The 10,613-nt window shown below is 39.3% G+C and overlaps 1 long non-coding RNA gene across 1 annotated transcript; it reads left to right on the forward strand.

The window, feature by feature from the left end:
• The first annotated feature begins 737 nt into the window (after positions 1 to 737).
• On the forward strand, positions 738 to 9,437 carry LOC147106080 (uncharacterized). Its single transcript, XR_015081331.1, has 2 exons — positions 738 to 5,765; positions 6,668 to 9,437. It is a non-coding gene; the product is annotated as an uncharacterized LOC147106080 (long non-coding RNA).
• Positions 9,438 to 10,613: the final 1,176 nt, after the last annotated feature.

A 10,613-nucleotide genomic window follows, 5' to 3' on the forward strand; every position in this document is an offset into this window, starting at 1 on the left:
ACTCAACAACATGCTGCACTCGGGTGGGGGAAGACTGGCACTCCTGGGCACCTGATAGTGATCACATGCTGAATTTGAATAAAGCAGCACATTTCATTGTTTGAACCCCAATTTTCGATGAAGCAATGAATATAAAAACATTTTGGACATGATTCCAAGTTTTTTTTGACAATTCAAATAAAATTGAATATTGATTTGCATTCTGATAATCTTTTAGATGTTCAAACTACTTTAGCATCTGTTGATTTTTTTTTTGGCATTATTGTTCCAACCATATCAATGGTGCTAGGTTTGGGGTACTGGGTTTTCATATACATTTTGTAATGTCTGTAAGTTGTTTTACAAGCACGAGTGAAGCCAAAATATTCAGGTTCCAGGTGTGTATGCAGTGTTTACTGTTTCTAATCTTTATCAGCTATATCCAATATAAAATGTAATTTGCATAGGTAAAGTTATTTTTCTGGAAGTTAAGGTAATAATTTCAGTAATTACAGTACATCTCGACTTGCCATTTTTCTTCCAATTAACAATTATGATGTGGCGCTGGTCAATTAGAAAGAAAATAACTTGCATTTACACAACCTCAGGACGTCTCCAAGCATTTTACAGCTAATGAAGTGTAGTCACTGTTGTACGGTAGAAAATGCAGTAGCCAGTTTGAGCGCAGCAAGGTCCCATGAACAGCAATGACAAGATAATCTGCTTTTAGCGATGTTGGTTAAGGGATAAATGTTGGCTAGGCCATTGGGGAGAACTCCTACTTTTCAAATAGTGCCATGGGAACTTTTACATGCACCTAAGAGAGCAGACGGGGCCTCAGTTTAACGTCTCATCTGAAAGACGGCACCTCTGACAGTGCAGTACTCCCTCAGTACTGAACTGATTGTCAGCCTGCATTATGTGCTGAAGTCTCTGGAATGGGACTTGAACACACAACCTTCTGACTCACAGGTGACAGTGCTATCACTAAGCCAAGGTGGACACGTAAATTAGATCGATTTTCCTCAAATTGTTTAAAAGTCAGCTAAAGTGTGCACCCAGCCACAAATATTCTCCTTTATAGTTAAAGTTGGTTAAATCCAAAACTAAGGCCTTTCTTTAAGCATAGCAAATCTCTTTCCTCTCTAAGTGCTCCACATTTATAGTGGGAGTTTCTTTTTAATATGGAATATTTCCTGGTTTGTGCCAGTGGTTTTACCTTGGGTATTAATCAGTTAAAGGTGAAATAATTAAGTCTGTGATACCTGTAAGACTGGGAAATCTTGTGTCCCACCGGAATGATTTATGAGAAAGATCTCTTATTTAAACTGCCCTTTGTAGGATACTTTCCAGTAATTGTTACAAGGCTTGATTTAAATGTTAGCTGACCAACAATATTGGACTGTAAGTTTCTGTTTTGTTACTCAGTAATCTAATCACCAAGAGACTTAAAGCTCATTGTCCAGTTTCTATTTAATCATCCTGACCATTCATTTTTATTTGATTTGATTTTTATTATCAGTTTGGCTGGCATGAAGTAAATTTGCAAGTGATAATTATAACCACAAACAAATGTTTGTTGCAAACAAAAAGAGGGTTAGGCCTCTCTAATTTTTTTTAATTCATTCTCTCTCCCAACCATCCCCAACTTTCTCCCCTCGTCCCCTAAATATGCTGGTTCATGCTCGGGGAGGATTCCGCAAATGCCAGCAGCCTTTGGTACCTCAATCAAGTGTCCATTTTTAATGTCTGAGCTGAGAGTGAATCTTGGTAGGCTATTTGACCATGGAGGGCACCACTGCTGAATTTGATCCTGTCCTTGTCCAACAAAGGGTAGTGGAAATCTGGATCTCTCTCCTTCAAAATGCTGTTGAAGCTAGGTCAATTGAAAAATTCAAAACTGAGATAGATTTTTGTTCGGTAAGGGTATTGAGGAATATGGAGCAAAGGCAGGTAAATAGAGTTGAGGTACAAATCAGTCATGACATTGAATGGTGGAATAAGCTCAAGGGGCCGAATGGCCTACCCCTGTTCCTATGTTCCTAACATCCACAACAAACCTTTTCCAAGCAAGAGTCACTGGATAGTAATCAGGAGTGAGGCCAATTATAATGTTCCAATTGCTAACGTGGCACTCATCAGAGATAGAACTTGGGACTTTTCTGGTCTCTCTTGTGCAGCAGGACAAGGGGACAGATTTGCCCACTGCCATTTCGCATTTTTAATCTAAAACATCAATTAGAAGAGGCCATAATACAGAATAAAATTATTCGTTTCTTAAGGAAATAATGAAATGGATTGACAAAGGAAATGCAGTGGATGTTGTGTATATGGATTTGCAAAAGGCATTTGATAAGCTACCACATAGCAGGATTGTTGATAAAATTAAGGCACATGGTATTAAAAGGACAGTGGCAGTGTGGATGGGAAGTTAGTTAAAGGACAGAAAACAGATAATAATGAATATTTTCGAAACTGGAAGAATCTAAACAGCAATGTCTCCCAGAGGCCAGTTTTGGGGGCCATTGCGTTTCTCATATTTGATCCAGACTTAGATGTAGAGGGCACAATATCAAAATCCGCAGATGGCACAAAAAAAAGCTTGGTCAACTATGAAGAAGACGACAAGTGACTTCAGGAGGACATGGACAGATTTGTAGATTGGCCAGATAAAAGTTAATGCGGAGAAATGTGAGGTGATACATTTGGGAGACAGAATAAGGAGAGGACATATACATTACATGATAAAACTTTAAAAGGAGTAGAGAGACTTGGGAGGTCATGTGCACAAATCTTTAAAAGTGGGAGGACAAGTTGTTTTTAAAAAAAGCTTATGGGATCCTAGGTTTTATAAATTGGGGTAGAGTCCAAAAGCAAATAAAAAGTAAACCTATAGAAATCATTGGTTGGCTCACAGTTAGAATATTCAAGGTCATGAAGAGGACACAGAAGAGATTCACTATGATACCAGGGTTAAGAAGCTTTAGTTATGAGAAGAAAGTAGAAAAATGTGTTCTTTTCATTCGAACAAAGAAAGCTAACAGGAGGTCTGATAGAGGTGTGAGGGGTTTTGATGTTAAATGGGGAAAAACTATTTCCACTGGTTGGTGAGTCAGTAATGAGAGGGCATACATTTAAGAACAAAGAGAGAGGGTTGTTTTGTTTTTCGTATCTTCGCACTCTTCCCTTGGAGAATACTGTGAGGTTGCTGAAGGATTCGTAGGCTGATTAACAGTCTGACAGGCCACAATGTGAATGCTCCCTTCCACGGCCGTAATCATCTTTATACCAGTCAATAGGGTATATGGCTGAGAGTTTTATAGGCTCCCACAACTCATACGATTGTGGGGGGGCACTCACACCCACTAGATGCAAGTATTCTGCTGAATATTAAACCAGAATTTAGAGCCAGAACTCCAGTCTCCACTTAATGGTACTGCCTGGAGCAGAGTTCAAACCCTACACCTTCTGACCCAGAGACAGGATTGCTACCACTAAGCCAAAGGCTCACGAGAGAGAGAGAGTAGAATTTTTTTTATGCACAGGGTTGTAGGACATGGGGGTTACCCTACCAGAAACAGTTGTGGAAGCAGAATCGATAATAAATATTTGAAAAATAAAAAATTAAAGGGGTATGGAGAAAGGGCAGGGGAATGGGACGAGTGGATAGATCTTTCATAAATCCTTCTGTGCTGTAAACTTTTATGATTCTATGAATAGAAAGCAAAATAAAAAAGAAATATTTGATCTCTCCTCCACATGCACAGGTTAAAAATAGTTGATTCAGATGTTTGGGAAATCATTTTAAAAAGATGTCAGAATGTATTCTAATATAAATAAACTAAGGTAACCTATCTTTTTAAAATAAACTCTACCACCAAAATATTTTACTACTTCCTTGCTGCCAAAATATTTGTAGTTTTTCTGCACATGTGCACGTGTGTCTTGTCTCTACATGCCTCATTTGGCAGCACACTCTCTTCTGAGGCAGAAGGCTGTGGCTTCAAGCTCCACTCCAGGACTTGAGCGCATACTCTAGGCTGACACTTCAGTGCAGTACTGAGGATATGCTGTATTGTCAGAGGTGCTGTATTTCAGATGAAATGTTAAACCAGGTGATAGTAAAGATCCCAGAGCACTCATAGCAGGGAGTTCTGGTTTTCCTACCAATGTTGATTCCTCAACCAACATTACCAAAACAGATTAACTGACCATTCATCTTATTGCTATTTGTGAGAACTTGCTGTGCTCAAATTTTTTCTGCCCTGTTTGTCTACATAACAACAGTTACTACACTTCATTGTCTATGAAGTGCTTCGGCACATTTCAAGGCACTATATAAATACTGGATTCTTCACCATTATGTGTGAGGCACTTTTTTTTTAAACGACATTGTAAATGCTTCAGAATTTTATTGAAAAAGCACAAAAAGTCAAACAAATTCAGTGTCAATGATGGGAGCTGTAGGCTGCTACCCTGTTTAGTTTCTTCAGTTGACAGTAAAGCATTTGGGGATCCCAGAGTCTGCCAACATTGGAAGAGGGTTTGGGCAGAGGGTTTGGTGGGGGGGAGAGTCCCAGGGTCTGGCAGCAATGGGGAGGATCCAGGTCGGTGTGATTGCAAATGGAGCTAATTGGACATTAACCCACCGGGTGACACCAGGACAGTTCTATGTAGCCTGGGAAAAGGAGATGGCAGCCACAAAACAAGTAGGACAAATTAAGCCCCAGGACTCCGGTTTGGCTCGGGACAAACTTTTAAAAAAAATTAATTTTACGTATATTGAAATTTTTTGCAAATCTTTTACATTTTTATGTTCTATAACATTTTTTATCTACACGCATGCTCTAGGGAAACAAAATAGAGACACTTAGAAATCTACTGATGCATGCTGGGAAATGGTACAAATTGCAATACTCAATTCACAGATGTGGTTGAGAGGCTTTAATAAGGGAAACACTTCCACTGATTGGTGAGTTGGTAACGAGAGGCTATCAATTAGGAACAAAGCAAGAGGTTAGGAGAGTTTTTTTTTTACACAGATGGTTGTTGGGACATGGAATATTCTACCAGAAACATTGGTGAAAGCAAAAGCCAAATTAGCTTTTATAAGGGATGCATGGAAAACTATAGAAAGAATACAGGACAGGGCAGGCAAATGGGATGAAGTGCACGGCTCTTTCAGAGAGTAGGCACTACTGCAATGAGCTGAATGTCTATAAAATTCTATAACTGTCTTTCACTGTACTAGGGAGAAAAATATTGAGTTAATGCCTCGGCTTTAGATAGGCTGAGACTTTGAAGTAAAACCTTTAAAGTACTGGAAGAGACACAAGACAATTCAATGGATAAATCTAATGATATTGTTCAATAAATAGTGGATGACCTCCGTTCCCCACATTGAATTCCATCTGCCACAGTTTTGCCCACTCACTTAGTATCAATGTCCCTTTGCAAATTTCTGCTCTCATCTACACTATTTACTATACCACTTAACTTAGTGTTGTCAGCACACTTGGATACACAGCTCTCTCTTCCTTCATCTAAGTCATTGATAAATATAGTGAAAACCTGAGGCCCCAGTACAGATCCTTGGGGGACACGACTAGCCACATCCTGCCAATTGGAGTATACATCCAAACTCTCTGTCTCCTACCTCCTAGGATGCTGAGGGAAGTGAAGGAAGAAATCGCGGAGGTACTGCCATAATCTTCCAATTCTCCTTAGAAACGGGGGTGCTGCCTGAGGACTGGAGAATTGCAAACGTTACACCCTTGTTCAAAAAGGTAAACCCAGCAACTGTAGGCCAGCCAGTTTAATCTCGGTAGTGGGGAAACTTTTAGAAACAATAATCAAGGACAAAATTAACAATCACTTGGACAAGTGTGGATTAACTAAGGAAAGCCAGCACAGATTTGTTAAAGGCAAATCGTGTTTAACTAACTTCATCGAGTTTTTTGATGAGGTAACAGAGAGGGTTGATGAGAGCAATGCGGTTGACGTGGTGTACATGGACTTCCAAAAGGCGTTTGATAAAGTGCCACATAATAGGCTTGCCAGCAAAGTTGAAGCCACTGGAATAAAAGAGATAGTGGCAGCATAGATACGAAATGGGCTAAGTGACAGGAAACAGAGTTGTGGTGAGTGGTTTTTTGGACTGGAGGAACATATACAGTGGTGTTCCCCAGGAGTCGGTACTAGCACAACTGCTTTTCTTGATATATATTAATGTGGGTGTACAGGGCACAATTTCAAAATTTGCAGGTGATACAAAACTTGGACGTATAGTGAACAGTGAGGAGGATAGTGATAGATTTTAAGAGGACATGGACAGGCTGGTGGAATGGGCGGACAGGTGGCAGATGAAATTTAACGCAGAAAAGTGCAAAGTGATACATTTTGGTAGAAAGAATGAAGAAAGGAAATATAAACTTTTTTATGCAGCGAGTGGTTAGGATCTGGAATGCAATGCCTGAAAGGGTGGTGGAGGTAGGCTCAATCATGGCTTTCAAAAGGGAGTTGGATAAGAACCTGAAAGAAAATCTTTTGCAGGGCTACAGGGGGAAAGGGCGGGGCTAGCTGAGGTGCTCTTGCAGTGAGCCGGCACGGGCTCGATGGGCCGAATGGCCGCCTTCCGTGCTGTAACCATTTAATGATTCTATAACCAATTTCCTACCCATGTCAACAGGTTGCCTCCAATTCCATGCGCTTTCATTTTTGCTAACCGTCTCTTGTGTGGAACCTTCTCGAATGCCTTCTGGAAGTCCATATAAATAACATCCATAGAGACTCCCTTATCTACCAGGTTAGTAACTTCCTCAAAAAATTCAACTAAGTTAGTTAGACATGACTTACCTGTTACAAATCCATGCTGGCTCTCTCTGATCACTTCATATTTGTCAAAGTGCTCAGTCACTCTGTCCCTAATAACAGATTCTAGCATCTTCCCCACAACAGACTTTAGACTAATAGGTCTGTACATTCCTGGTTTCTCTCTCTCACCGTTCTTAAATAATGGAGTGATTTTCCAATCCAAGGGGACAATTCCTGAATCAAGAGAGTTTTGGAAGATTGTGACTAAAGCATTATAAAATATTGACAAGGTTTCACATTAAAAATGTTGATATAAAAGTGTGACTCAACAATCATGACACAAGAAGTAATGTTAATGTGGACAGGAAGTGTGTGCCATATGCAAGACTTTTCATATATTACTAGCAATCTCCCGTGGCATTGCTCATGGTGAGTCAGAAAATACTTTGTTTGAAGCTTGGAATGGCCAGTGGGAAATTTCAGTGAGCAGTCATTTTGGCCCAAGTGGGGAGAGCGCTAGTCAGGCAAAGCAGCAAGTCACAGCACGTTGGTCAGCCAGAGGCAGAGCCATGAGCAGGGTGGGAGAGTAATTCGTAAAAAAGTCCATTTCAAGTCGTAAAAAAGTTCAGCCCATTTTAACAAATAAAAAAGTTGGTTGTTTACAGTTTTTGGTGTACAGTTTTAGTTTCCTGATACATAGGTGGACCTAAGTTCTGTGGGTAGTAGAGAAAGAGGAAGTGGGAGACATAACGGCTAGACGCAGCAGCACCATGTGTCCGGATGTTTTAGTGAAAGGGAAATGTCGACATTGGGTGTGCCATTGTAAGTGCTGACATTGGATTTCCTCATTGTTGACATAAAAGCATTGCTCAAAAATCATTGCACATGAATAAAGATAATTACACAGGAAGTGTGCAGCATAGGCATGAGTTGTACTATAATACTAGACAAAGTAGTCAAGACCAAGTGTAGTCTTCAGGTGAAATAGGGTTAGAAGCCAAGGGATAAGGGTGTGCAGATGTACCATTTTTAATAGATAATATCTACGAATGATTACAAATTTTGCATCTGCACAGGCTTCCTGCTTACACAACCTTACTTACTGTTGTCATTCTTTTTATCACAATTTTGTGTCAACTTTTACCATTATAAATGTGTATATTCATCTTTAGAATGGAAACCACCTATGTAAACTCATCATTCTGTAATTGCACAATCTGGTCACTGGGTGGTGCTGTTATCTTTTGCTCATGAATCACTCAATGTTTACTGAAAGTTTTTCACCACGTTTTTTGTCTCTAATTGAAATTTCTATGTCCAAAAAAATCAAATCAAAATATTACATATTTCACTGATAAAATTTATTAACTGAATTGCATTTTTTGTCTTTAATGCATGTATCAATTTTTTTACTTGATGGCCTCACCTCTCCTGAAAGATTGGGCTTGAACTTGATATTGTTGCCCGGAGCTGTGATGATGTGATCTGAATTTAGTTTCTGCAGTCTGACCATGTGCAGTGTACCTGATTTCCCAGGATGCATCAGTACCGTTCAGTCAGCTGGACTGGTGGAATATTTCTCTTTAGTTCTAACAGTTTCTACTCTTTCCATTGGCCAATTAGGATGACAACTCAAACAAAAATAAAATGAATCTAACAAAAGTGCCCCTTTTTAAAGGGACACAAACAATGACACCCAAATCATAAATAAAACAAAGGAAACTTTGCAAATTAAGTAAGATTTTCTGTTTCTAGCAGTTTCTGCTCAGTTATTTTTCCAAATTATTTGAAGAAATGCTGGAGTACAAATTTCAAAAGCTTTATGCAGGTGAAGTTTATACTGCCTGTTCTTTTCTCAGACTGTTTTTGTGTGCGAGTGGGAAAAAATGACTACTGATTACACACCTGTTGGCACTTTTGTTGGTATTCTTTAAATTTCAGAAAGTATATAAAGATGAGAGAGAAAGGGAGAGCATGTTTGGTTCCCTATCTGGATATTCTGCCTGGCTAACATAATTGAGATCAGATTGCTGTACCTGGCTAACATAATTTAGATCAGATTATTGTGTCTGCTGCAGTAATTCTGAGGCTAGGGGCAGAGTGCAAGATGATACACAAAGCAGCAATTAATGAAGGCATGATGGATGTTAGGGAAGATACAGTCTGGTCTGAGTCGGATAATTTCCAGTGTTTGCTATCCATATGGCATTGCTTCAATTTAAGATTTAAAATGAGAAAATAATCTTTGCAAAAAAGTGTTCAAATTCCATATCGTTTGAAAAACATTCAGTGCCATAATGCATTTGCCATTCGCTTTACTCTCACCAAGAATCCCAAAGAAATGACTGCTGCATTACTCAAAATAGGCCATCTGGTCTATCTACATAGATCAAAAGTGAAAGTAAAATTTCAACACATTTGTTAATTACATCTACTTCTAAAAACTGGGTCTGTAGCATTTATGATGCAAGCATGTTATTTGGACCCATCTGTAACAGCTAATGGGCCAATAAAAATTTGAATTGTCATGCAGCTGGGCAAGAAGAAACCAATGAGAGTGACTTTGCTGCTTACTAAAAGTCTCAGTTGGAGGGGGGGTCTACATTATTACCTCTGTTTTTTAATAAAGAACATTTGAATTTGTATGATGTTGATAAAAATCTGAGCACAATACAATACAGGTTTTGTCACATTTTCGATAGCTTTATTTATCTAGCAATATTAACAAAAATAATAGTAATTGATTAAAGATGAACAGTCACTCGTTATGCTAAGGCTCATGCCTCTAAATAACTCCTATTCAATACACAACACTCTGCCAGTAAAAAGGATTCCTAGCACCAATTTGCTTTTTTTAATTTCACCTAGTTTGAAAGTGGATGTTTGCCACTTACTGAGAGCAGCCATTGACTGCAGTGGAGAGATCATTGGTTATTAAATCATGTTGTCACACTGCTTTGATTATTCTGAGATGGCAAGAAACCCAGGCAACCTTTGGGTTTTAAGTTAATGTTTGTTTTGTTTTATCATTTTATCTGCACAATAATGTCTCCACCAGCAAAAAAGCTTTAAAAAATGCAAGAAAATAATAATAATAATCAACTTTATTGTCATTGTTAGTGCACAAGTGCAGTACAACAAAATGTAGGCTTGCGGCTCCCGAGAGTGTACATTTAGATTAAGACATTTAAACGTTCAACATTCATTTGGCTTGTAATACATTAACATAAACATAATAAAGTGCATTGGCAGATGTGCAGGCTTTAGAGTTAGAGTAGAGTTTCTACTTTAAAGTAGAAGCAGCAAACCCTTTATTTGATATGATGTAGAAAATTAAATGCATGTGAAGTTTTTCCAGAAATAATATTGATGGTGCACTGCTGCATGATGTCGGAACACAACGCGGAACTTTGATGGCCACTGTAATTGCATCACAATTGGTTCCCAGTCACCACAGATGGTGTTGAGTAAGTTTGAAAAATTCTGAGCTCACTGGTCAATCTCCCATAATGTTGCACACAGCAAGTGAAGATGAATTGCAGTCCTCAAGTGGAATGGACTTTTGAGAGGGGAGAGTGAAGAAGGGAGGAGAGGGGTAGGAAGGTTGAGGGGGAGAGAGACAGAGAGGGGGCAGGAAGGAAGAAGGAGTGAAATGGAGGGAAGGGAAGGGGAAGAAAGGAAAGGGGCAGAGCGAGGTGATTTATGGAGGGAGAAGAGATGGAAGGGAGGGGGATGAAAGGCAGGAGAGGGAGGGGAGAGAAGCGACAGCAAGACAGGGATTAGAAATGTGAGGCAGAGAGAAGGGGTGAGGTGGAAAGAGA

Source organism: Somniosus microcephalus, chromosome 16 (assembly GCF_052327205.1).
Source record: "Somniosus microcephalus isolate GS21.2 chromosome 16, FLI_Smic_1.0, whole genome shotgun sequence".
Lineage (NCBI taxonomy): Eukaryota > Metazoa > Chordata > Chondrichthyes > Squaliformes > Somniosidae > Somniosus > Somniosus microcephalus.